General features: G+C 46.3%; 2 non-coding genes across 2 annotated transcripts; one reads left to right on the forward strand and one right to left on the reverse strand.

Moving 5' to 3' along the window:
* Nucleotides 1-394: 394 nt before the first annotated feature.
* Nucleotides 395-469, reverse strand: Trnat-ugu (transfer RNA threonine (anticodon UGU)). Its single transcript has one exon. It is a non-coding gene; the product is annotated as a tRNA-Thr (tRNA).
* Nucleotides 470-1,042: 573 nt separating this feature from the next.
* On the forward strand, nucleotides 1,043-1,117 carry Trnat-ugu (transfer RNA threonine (anticodon UGU)). Its single transcript has one exon. It is a non-coding gene; the product is annotated as a tRNA-Thr (tRNA).
* Nucleotides 1,118-9,691: the final 8,574 nt, after the last annotated feature.

Consider the following 9,691-nt stretch of genomic DNA (forward strand, 5'->3'; position numbering starts at 1 on the left):
ACAGTAATTACATTCATGCCAAGTCTTTGTGCCTTCTCGTAGAGGGAACTTCCAGCTTCTCGTAATCCTATTACACGACCTCGTTCAAGCTCAATGAGGTGTTAATAATGGCGTCTTTTTAACCTTAAAGGCGTTATTGACTGCCGCCAACTTACCACATCTAGTCTCAAAATTAACTAACGGTCACAATCGTCACAACATGTAACCTAATTTACATCGTCATAGCGGTGCTGCTAGCACCACTCTTACGCGAATGATACGAAATTTGAACATACATCATCTTTCAGGTGTAGAAACACGCCTACCAAGTTTCGTTTACGGAATTACAATTATATTAATACCGTCAGCTGCTCACTGGCGTTCATATAGATCAACGTGGACAGGTGAAAATGTGTGCCCCGACCGGGACTCGAACCCGAGTTCTCCTGCTTACATGGCAGACGCTCTACCCATCTGAGCCACCGAGGGCACAGATAATAGTGCGACTGCAGGGACTATCTCGCGCACGTCTCCCGCGAGACTCACATTCTCACCTTGTATGTCCACACACTACATTCGTAGCGTCCCAACCCAACACACTCATTACTCGTGGAAGACATTCTTCCAAGTCCCGTAAGAGTCCAGGTAATGTGTGTGCATCCGCACAGAAGACGAAGGTCGTGGTCGGTGTTGCCAGAACTATATACTTATATGGATATGGTGTCTGGTCTTTCGGACAGCTGAAGGTATTAATATAATTCTAATTTCGTTCTAGACGGCTTGAGGTCATCAATGGTGTATGTTCTTTCGGACATGTCCGAAAGAACAGACACCATATCCATGTAAATATATAGTTCTGGCGATACCGGCCATGACCTTCTTCTTCAGTGCGGATGCACACTTACTCCCAGAACTCTTACGGAACTTCGAAGAATGTCTTCCACGAGTAATGAGTGTGTTGATGTGAGACACTACGAATATAGTGTGTGGACATAGAAGGTGAGAATGTGAGTCTCGCGGGAGGCGTGTGCGAGATAGGCCCTGCAGTCGCACTATCATCTGTGCCCTGAGTGGCTCAGATGGATAGAGCGTCTGCCATGTAAGCAGGAGATGCCGGGTTCGAGTCCCGGTCGGGGCACGCATTTTCACCTGTCCCCGTTGATCTATATCTACATCTACATGACTACTCTGCAATTCACATTTAAGTGCTTGGCAGAGGGTTCGTCGAACCACAATCATACTATCTCTCTACCATTCCACTCCCGAACAGCGCGCTGGAAAAACGAACACCTAAACCCTTCTGTTCGAGCTCTGATTTCTCTTATTTTATTTTGATGATCATTCCTACCTATGTAGGTTGGGCTCAACAAAATATTTTCGCATTCGGAAGAGAAAGTTGGTGACTGAAATTTCGTAAATAGATCTCGCCGCGACGAAAAACGTCTCTGCTGTAATGACTTCCATCCCAATTCGCGTATCATGTCTGCCACACTCTCTCCCCTACTACGTGATAATACAAAACGAGCTGCCTTTTATTGCACGCTTTCGATGTCCTCCGTCAATCCCACCTGGTAAGGATCCCACACCGCGCAGCAATATTCTAACAGAGGACGAACGAGTGTAGTGTAAGCTGTCTCTTTAGTGGATTTGTTGCATCTTCTAAGTGTCCTGCCAATGAAACGCAACCTTTGGCTCGCCTTCCCCACAATATTATCTATGTGGTCTTTCCAACTGAAGTTGTTCGTAATTTTAACACCCAGGTACTTAGTTGAATTGACATCCTTGAGAATTGTACTATTTATCGAGTAATGGAATTCCAATAGATTTCTTTTGGAACTCATGTGGATCACCTCACACTTTTCGTTATTTAGCGTCAACTTCCACCTGCCACACCATACAGCAATCTTTTCTAAATCGCTTTGCAACTTATACTGGTCTTTACTAGACGGTAAATTACAGCATCATCTGCGAACAACCTAAGAGAACTGCTCAGATTGTCACCCAGGTCATTTATATAGATCAGGAACAGCAGAGGTCCCAGGACGCTTCCCTGGGGAACACCTGATATCACTTCAGTTTTACTCGATGATTTGCCGTCTATTACTACGAACTGCGACCTTCCTGACAGGAAATCACGAATCCAGTCGCACAACTGAGACGATACCCCATAGGCCCGCAGCTTGATTAGAAGTCGCTTGTGAGGAACGGTGTCAAAAGCTTTCCGGAAATCTAGAAATACGGAATTAACTTGGGATCCCCTGTCGATAGCGGCCATTACTTCGTGTGAATAAAGAGCTAGCTGCATTGCACAAGAACGATGTTTTCTGAAACCATGCTGATTACGTATCAATAGCTCGTTCCCTTCGAGGTGATTCATAATGTTTGAATACAGTATATGCTCCAAAACCCTACTGCAAAACGACGTCAATGATATAGGTCTGTAGTTACATGGATTACTCCTACTACTCTTCTTAAACACTGGTGCGACCTGCGCAATTTTCCAATCTGTAGGTACAGATCTATCGGTGAGCGAGCGGTTGTATATGAGTGCTAAGTAGGGAGCTATCGTATCAGCGTAATCTGAAAGGAACCTAATCGGTATACAATCTGGACCTGAAGACTTGCCCGTATCAAGCGATTGAGTTGCTTCGCAACCCCTAAGAAACTCATGCTAGCAGCTGTTCGTGTTTCAAATTCTGGAATATTCCATTCATCTTCCCTGGTGAAGGAATTTCGGAAAACTGCGTTCAATAACTCCGCTTTAGCGGCACAGACGTCGGTAACAGTACCATCGGCACTGCGCAGCGAAGGTATTGACTGCGTCTTGCCGCTTGTGTACTTTACATACGACCAGAATTTCTTCGGATTTTCTACCAAATTTCGAGACAATGTTTCGTTGTGGAACCTATTAAAGGCATCTCGCAAGTCCGTGCCAAATTTCGCACGTCTGTAAATTTTAGCCAATCTTCAGGATTTCGCGTTCTTCTGAACTTCGCATGCTTTTTCCGTTGCCTCTGCGCCAGTGCGCAGCTGACGGTATTAATATAATTCTAATTTCGTTCGAGACGGCTGCAGATCATCAATGGTGTCTGTTCTTTCGGCTATGTCCGAAAGAACAGACACCATATCCATATAAGTTTCGTTTATGTCGCAAAACTCCTTCTCGGTGTTGCGATTCTTGTTTCCGTCATTCGCAGAAAGCTAAAAGAGTTTTCCTTTTAGCCCGCAGTGTCTTTATTGGCAAAGACGTAACTCGACGTGACTTCACTCTTGATTTCGGATTACACCTCTTCTTTTACGGTCCGACATCGGGAGAAAGTTTACGTGGTAATATGTTCTGTACCTTGGCCCACGAATAATCGTAAAAACTGAAGTAATTTCAGTTAAATTAGCTTCGCGAGGCATACAGTCTTGGCGTATCTTTATTACAGAACTTTGGCATCGTAAACAAGGACAATCTGGAATCATGGGAGCCACACAGCTAAAGCATGCGGTTCTGCGTGAGGCCACTCCCTCCCGGGGTGCTCGGTAACAGCCCCTGTGGCTATCCCAGCACGAATGAAGTCATTTACGGAGATGGCTATTTCTACATAATGCTCTCGTTCAATAAGGAACGCAACAACTTCACTTGTTTAAAAAAATTCTTTTTCCCCTTCAGGCACTTATATAAAGCCACTCAGAGTATGTTTGTCCTGGGAGTGAAAGACGGGAAATGTACGTCCACATAATTTGAACTTTGTGTTCTGCCTTACGGCAGGGGAGTGTCATAGGACCGTTGCTATTCACAATATACATAAATGACCTGGTGGATGACATCGGAAGTTTACTGAGGCTTTTTGCAGATGATGCTGTAGTATATCGAGAGGTTGTAACAATGGAAAATTGTACTGAAATTCAGGAGGATCTGCAGCGAATTGACGCATGGTGCAGGGAATGGCAATTGAATCTCAATGTAGACAAGTGTAATGTCCTGCGAATACACAGAAAGATAGATCCTTTATCATTTAGCTACAAAATAGCAGGTCAGCAACTGGAAGCAGTTAATACCATAAATTATCTGGGAGTACGCATTAGGAGTGATTTAAAATGGAATGATCAAATAATGTTGATCGTCGGTAAAGCAGATGCCAGACTGAGATTCATTGGAAGAATCCTGAGGAAATGCAATCCGAAAACAAAGGAAGTAGGTTACAGTACGTTTGTTCGCCCACTGCTTGAATACTGCTCAGCAGTGTGGGATCCGTACCAGATAGGGTTGATAGAAGAGATAGAGAAGATCCAACGGAGAGCAGCGCGCTTCGTTACAGGATCATTTAGTAATCGCGAAAGCGTTACGGAGATGATAGATAAACTCCAGTGGAAAACTCTGCAGGAGAGACGCTCAGTAGCTCGGTACGGGCTTTTGTCAAAGTTTCGAGAAAGTATATTGCTCCCTCCTACGTATATCTCGCGAAGAGACCATGAGGATAAAATCAGAGAGATTAGAGCCCACACAGAGGCATACCGACAATCCTTCTTTCCACGAACAATACGAGACTGGAATAGAAGGGAGAACCGATAGAGGTACTGAAGGTACCCTCCGCCACACACCGTCAGGTGGCTTGCGGAGTATGGATGCAGACGTAGATGTAGTTCTTGTCGTGGGGGAAGCCTCGTCAGAGAGGTCCATCGCATGAGCGTCTAGGGAAGTGATTCCAGTGGTGGTTTCCCGTTGCCTTCCACTCATCATGATGAAATCATAATGAGGACAACACAACACCCAGTCCCTCAGCGGAGAAAATCTCCGACACAGCCGGGAATCGAACCCCGGCGTCTTGGCGTGACAGACCGCCACGCTGATTACTCAGCTATCGGAGCGGACAGACAATAGGTCGTCGGTTATTACCGAGATTGAGTCGTAATTTCACGAGTGTTTCAAGTCCATCAAGCAGCGTTTCCATAAAGACAAACCCAATTTCATCGATGCAGGATTCCATCAGTGTCGTTTGTGCAACTGGTCATCACCTGACTCTCTTGGTTCGCTCAATGGAGCAATGGCAACACTGAATGTCTCCAGTTCACGATCCGCAATTTATGTTCGCCTCTCGGGTTTTCACGTGGATCATACTCGATTAGAATTTCTATTTACCACGTGGCAACTCTCATACCACAAGTCATTTTAGATTTATTTTCCTCAGATAAAGATGTACCTTCTCAAAGCGGTCTCCCTGTCAGATAGTAAGAACGCTGACTGTATAGAGTGCACCTTTTCTAGCCCCTCCCCAGTCAGGATGAACAGAGCTTTTCCTAAATAGGCATTCTCGGTCACAAATGCAGCGCATGAAGCGCTCGAAGGCCAAAGTCACAATCTCACGTTAGTCGCCCACGTTTCAGTTTGTCACTGCGAGCTTGCAGAACACACATCTCTGCTCCAGTCTCAATAAGCTGATCGATAAAGCTCTCTGTCTCTTTTTCGTTTTTGGAAGACACCCGCGTAATAATTCCTTTAGCGTGGAAGTGTTTTTCGGATCAATAGAAACACATGGTTATTGAGACAGAATGTTTGTTCAAGGTCGAAGGAATAGCGACGTCTGAAGATTGCGACGCGGCTGAAGCCTTTATTCGTTATTCTCACAGTGTACGGTACATTATATCCTACGCCAGCAGGTAATCAGAGATTTCACACGTACTGCCCCTAAGTACTGAGCTGCTTCGTGCATTACCTCCGCCCTCATCTCGTGGTCGTGCGGTAGCGTTCTCGCTTCCCACGCCCGGGTTCCCGGGTTCGATTCCCGGCGGGGTCAGGGATTTTCTCTGCCTCGTGATGGCTGGGTGTTGTGTGCTGTCCTTAGGTTAGTTACGTTTAAGTAGTTCTAAGTTCTAGGGGACTGATGACCATAGATGTTAAGTCCCATAGTGCTCAGAGCCATTTTTTTTTTTTCGTGCATTACCTCCAAAGCATCAAAGGCTGTTCACTCCGTGTTAGATTCCGTCGAAGCCTTTATTCGTAACCCCAAGCTATGGTCCTTAGAAGATGTTACACACCAAGTCAATTTGCTCATGGACTCGCTATATGCTGAGAAGGGCTCTCTCGAACGTGGCTTTACAAGTCATCATAACTTCACATATACAGGGTGTATCTGAAACGAGTGAAGAAAATGATAAGCCTGGTAGACGGGGTCATGACACGCATATTTCACACAGTAACCCAGTCCGCATCCCTTGGCGTACGGCGCTAGGCGTCGTTGAACAAAGTCACGCGCCGCCAAGGTGGTGGCCACACGTCATCCGAGCCGTCATGGTAGCATATCTGAAGGCCAAAGTTTTCCTGTGTATGTGGCACCAAGGTAGTTGAGAAGTCGAGGTGAACTTTCATAAGATTTACTTGAAATCAGTTACAAAAAGTGCTCGAAATTACGTTCTCGTGCTTGAATGAACTCCACGAAACGACACTGGAGTGACTGTCGCACTCTTTCAGACACTCCTGGCAAAGTGGAAATTGCATGATGCGCGCTGTCAGCTCTTCATCAGTCTCAATGGGTGTTTCATAGACAACATATTTCAGGTGGCACCAGAAGAAGAAACCAGTGGGTGGGATATCTGGGAACTGAGCCCTATACAGTCCTGAACGAAGGTTTCATCAAAATGAATTCGCACTGCATGTGCGAAGTGCGCAAGTGCACCGTCGTGTTGGTATCACATTCGCTGTCGCACATTGAGTGGAGCATGTTCCAACAACTCAGGCAGAGTTTCTCGTAAAAACATTAAGTGTCCCTGTCCATTCCAGGGGAAATGTATATTGACCGACCAGGTTATCGCCTACCAAGCCGGCCCAAATGTTGAAAGCGCACCGACGTTGGTGACCACGACCAAAGGCAGTTTGCGGTTTTCCCCGCGCCAGTACATGCTGATTGTGCTGTTGAACATACCCTGTCGTCTAAAGGATGCCTCATCCGCAAAACGTACACGGTTCGGGAAGTCTTGTTTAATAGCACGACTTTGATTCAAATAGCTCTGAGGACTATGGGAGTAGCATCTGAGGTCATCACTCCCCTAGACTTAGAACTACTTAAACCTATCTAAGCTAAGAACATCACACACGTCCATGCCCGAGGCAGGATTCGAACCTGCGACTGTGGCAGCAGCGCGGTTCCGGACTGAAGCGCCTAGAACCGCTCTGCCATAGCGGCCGGCAGTTCACATAGGAGTTGCACACAAAAAAATACGTAATCCCTCATTTGTCTTTGAAAACAGCGTTTTCAGTATTCTCTCTTTTCCGTATTCTCAAGAACATCAGTAGAAAAGCAGACGCAATAATAACCAGATTCGAAACCAGAATTACAGTAGCAGTAATAACCAAAATGAAAACGGAGGTGTCGCACAATATTAAGGAGAATAAATCCGAATGAGTCGCCTGAGTAATCTGACCATTCAAAGTAAGACAGCTTTTTCAGAGTGAGATAACGAGTGAAGGTATGGCAGCGTATCTCTTGAGGAAATAGTCAAAGAGACGTCCCCACACCCACCCCGCTCCGCCCCTACTGAGAAACAAGCTGCAAGTAGGATGTGGCTACAGGGTCTGTATAAAAAGTAATGAGATTGATTTTTTGTTGACGTAACTGTACTTCGCACGGCGCCCTCGCCCGGAGGGATTGGTGGTGGGGGAGTCTGGCCGGAAACGCGCATGTGGGCTCTTGTCTCGGCAGCATCGTAAGTTTAGTGGAGACATCGCAAAGTCGTCGATCGTGGCGCAACATGCAACAAACGATCGACCAACGTTACGCTGTGAAGTTTTGTGTGAAACTAGGAAAATCGGGTACGGAAATGTTGGGTATGTGTCGGAAAGCCTACGGCGATGATTGCCTGTCAAAGGTCGAGGATTTCAGGAGCGTGAAGAGCTTTAAAGAGGGCCGGGACAACGTTGAGGACGAGGACCGCTCCAGACGCCCGTCAACCAGCGAAACTGACGAAAACATCGACCGTGTGGGCGTTTTATAACACCGAGCGTCGGATGAGTGTCAGAATGATAGCAGACGACCTCGCACTTGATAAAATGACAGTGCAGAACATCATCATCAAAGAATTGTCGACGAGAAAGATCTGCACCAAGATGGTCCCGAAGATTTTGTCAGACGTTCAAAAGCGAACACTCATGGACGCCTGCCAAAACAATCTGCAGAGCCTTGGAGCTGACAACCAGGAGGCAAACAGTCGAATGGCACACCGCAGCATCCCCTTGTCCAAAAAAGGCTCGCATATGCAAATCGAACGTGAAAGCCATGCTGATTGCATTTTTTGATGTCAGGGACGTGGTTCCTCATGAGTTTGTGCTCCAAGGCCAAACTGTCAATGGTGCTTTTCATTGCGAAGTGCTCAAGAGCCTGAAAGCCAGGGACCATCGCGTGAGGCCATCCATCGCTGATGATTGAAACCTGCATCATGACAATGCGCCGAGTCACACCTGCTTCATGGTGGCCAGCTACCCGGCCAAGAAATAAATTCCAACGATTCCCCAGCCCGCCTACAGTCCCGATCTGGTCCTGCCAGACTTTTGTTTGTTCCCAAACTAAAAACGTCCCTGATAGGACACCGTCATGGGACCCTGGAGGAGGTCCAAGCCGCCACGACGAACGCTTTGAAGGCCATTCCGGACTCAGCGTTTGAACTGTGGAAATCTCGTATGCAGCGGGTTTTTGGCTCTCAAGGGTCATACGTTGAAGTGAACTAAGTGGTTGTAGCGATATCAACAATAAATTTTGATTCACAAGCTCACTCTCATTACTTTTTATACAAACCCTATATAGCCTCTCTACCAGTGAGGCAGTGAAGGCACCGTACCAGTGGAGCTGAAAAGGGGCGAATGTGTACTGAAGGGGAATGGCTCGCCGGCCGTACTTTCACAGGCCTACGATATCCGATCCAAAGTATCCGAACACCCCTATGTAATGCGGAATTAACCACTAGATTTTACGTGGACTGGACCCGTCAGCATGAAAGGAGGCAGCGAGTACTGTAATGTCGGTAGAGAGACAGTAACAACAGAATGAGTTTCTCAGTGAGATTAGTGATTACAAACATAGACTAGTGACTGGTTCTCAGCTGAGGAGCAAATCCACCAGTGAAATTTCAACTCTTCTAAAGCTGTCCATTTCGACTGCTGGTCATATGTCTATGAAATGGAAATGCAAAGGAACAACCACATCTAAGCCTGTACAAAGCAGACCTCTTGTGCTGACGGGCTTTACAGACGGTGGCTATGACAAATCACACGAAATCATTGGAAGGAATCACTCGCGAGTTCCGAAGTGCTATCAGCAGTCCAACTAGAACAATGGTTGCGTGTACTGAATTAAAGAGAATGAGATACAACGATCGAGCAGTTCCACACAAGCCACAAATTTTAGTAGTGAATACTAAACGGTGCTTGACGTGGTGTTAAAAGTGGCGCCACTGGAAATTGTATTAAGTGGAAACGAGTGGTCTAAATTGATGAATCACGCTATACTCTGTGGCAATTCGATGGAAGTGTTTGGGTTTACGAATACCTGGAAATCCTTACTTGAAGATATGTGTAGCGCCGGTAGTGATGAACGGAGTACGCAGTGGTATTGAGTGCAGGTATTTTTCGTAAATGTGGAAGGATATGAACACATTTTACAGCATCGTGTACTGTGTACAGTAGAGGAATAGTTCAGACACAATGGTTGTATGTCCGCAGCTCGTGGTCGTGCGG

This window comes from Schistocerca cancellata, chromosome 4 (assembly GCF_023864275.1).
Source record: "Schistocerca cancellata isolate TAMUIC-IGC-003103 chromosome 4, iqSchCanc2.1, whole genome shotgun sequence".
NCBI classification, from domain to species: domain Eukaryota; kingdom Metazoa; phylum Arthropoda; class Insecta; order Orthoptera; family Acrididae; genus Schistocerca; species Schistocerca cancellata.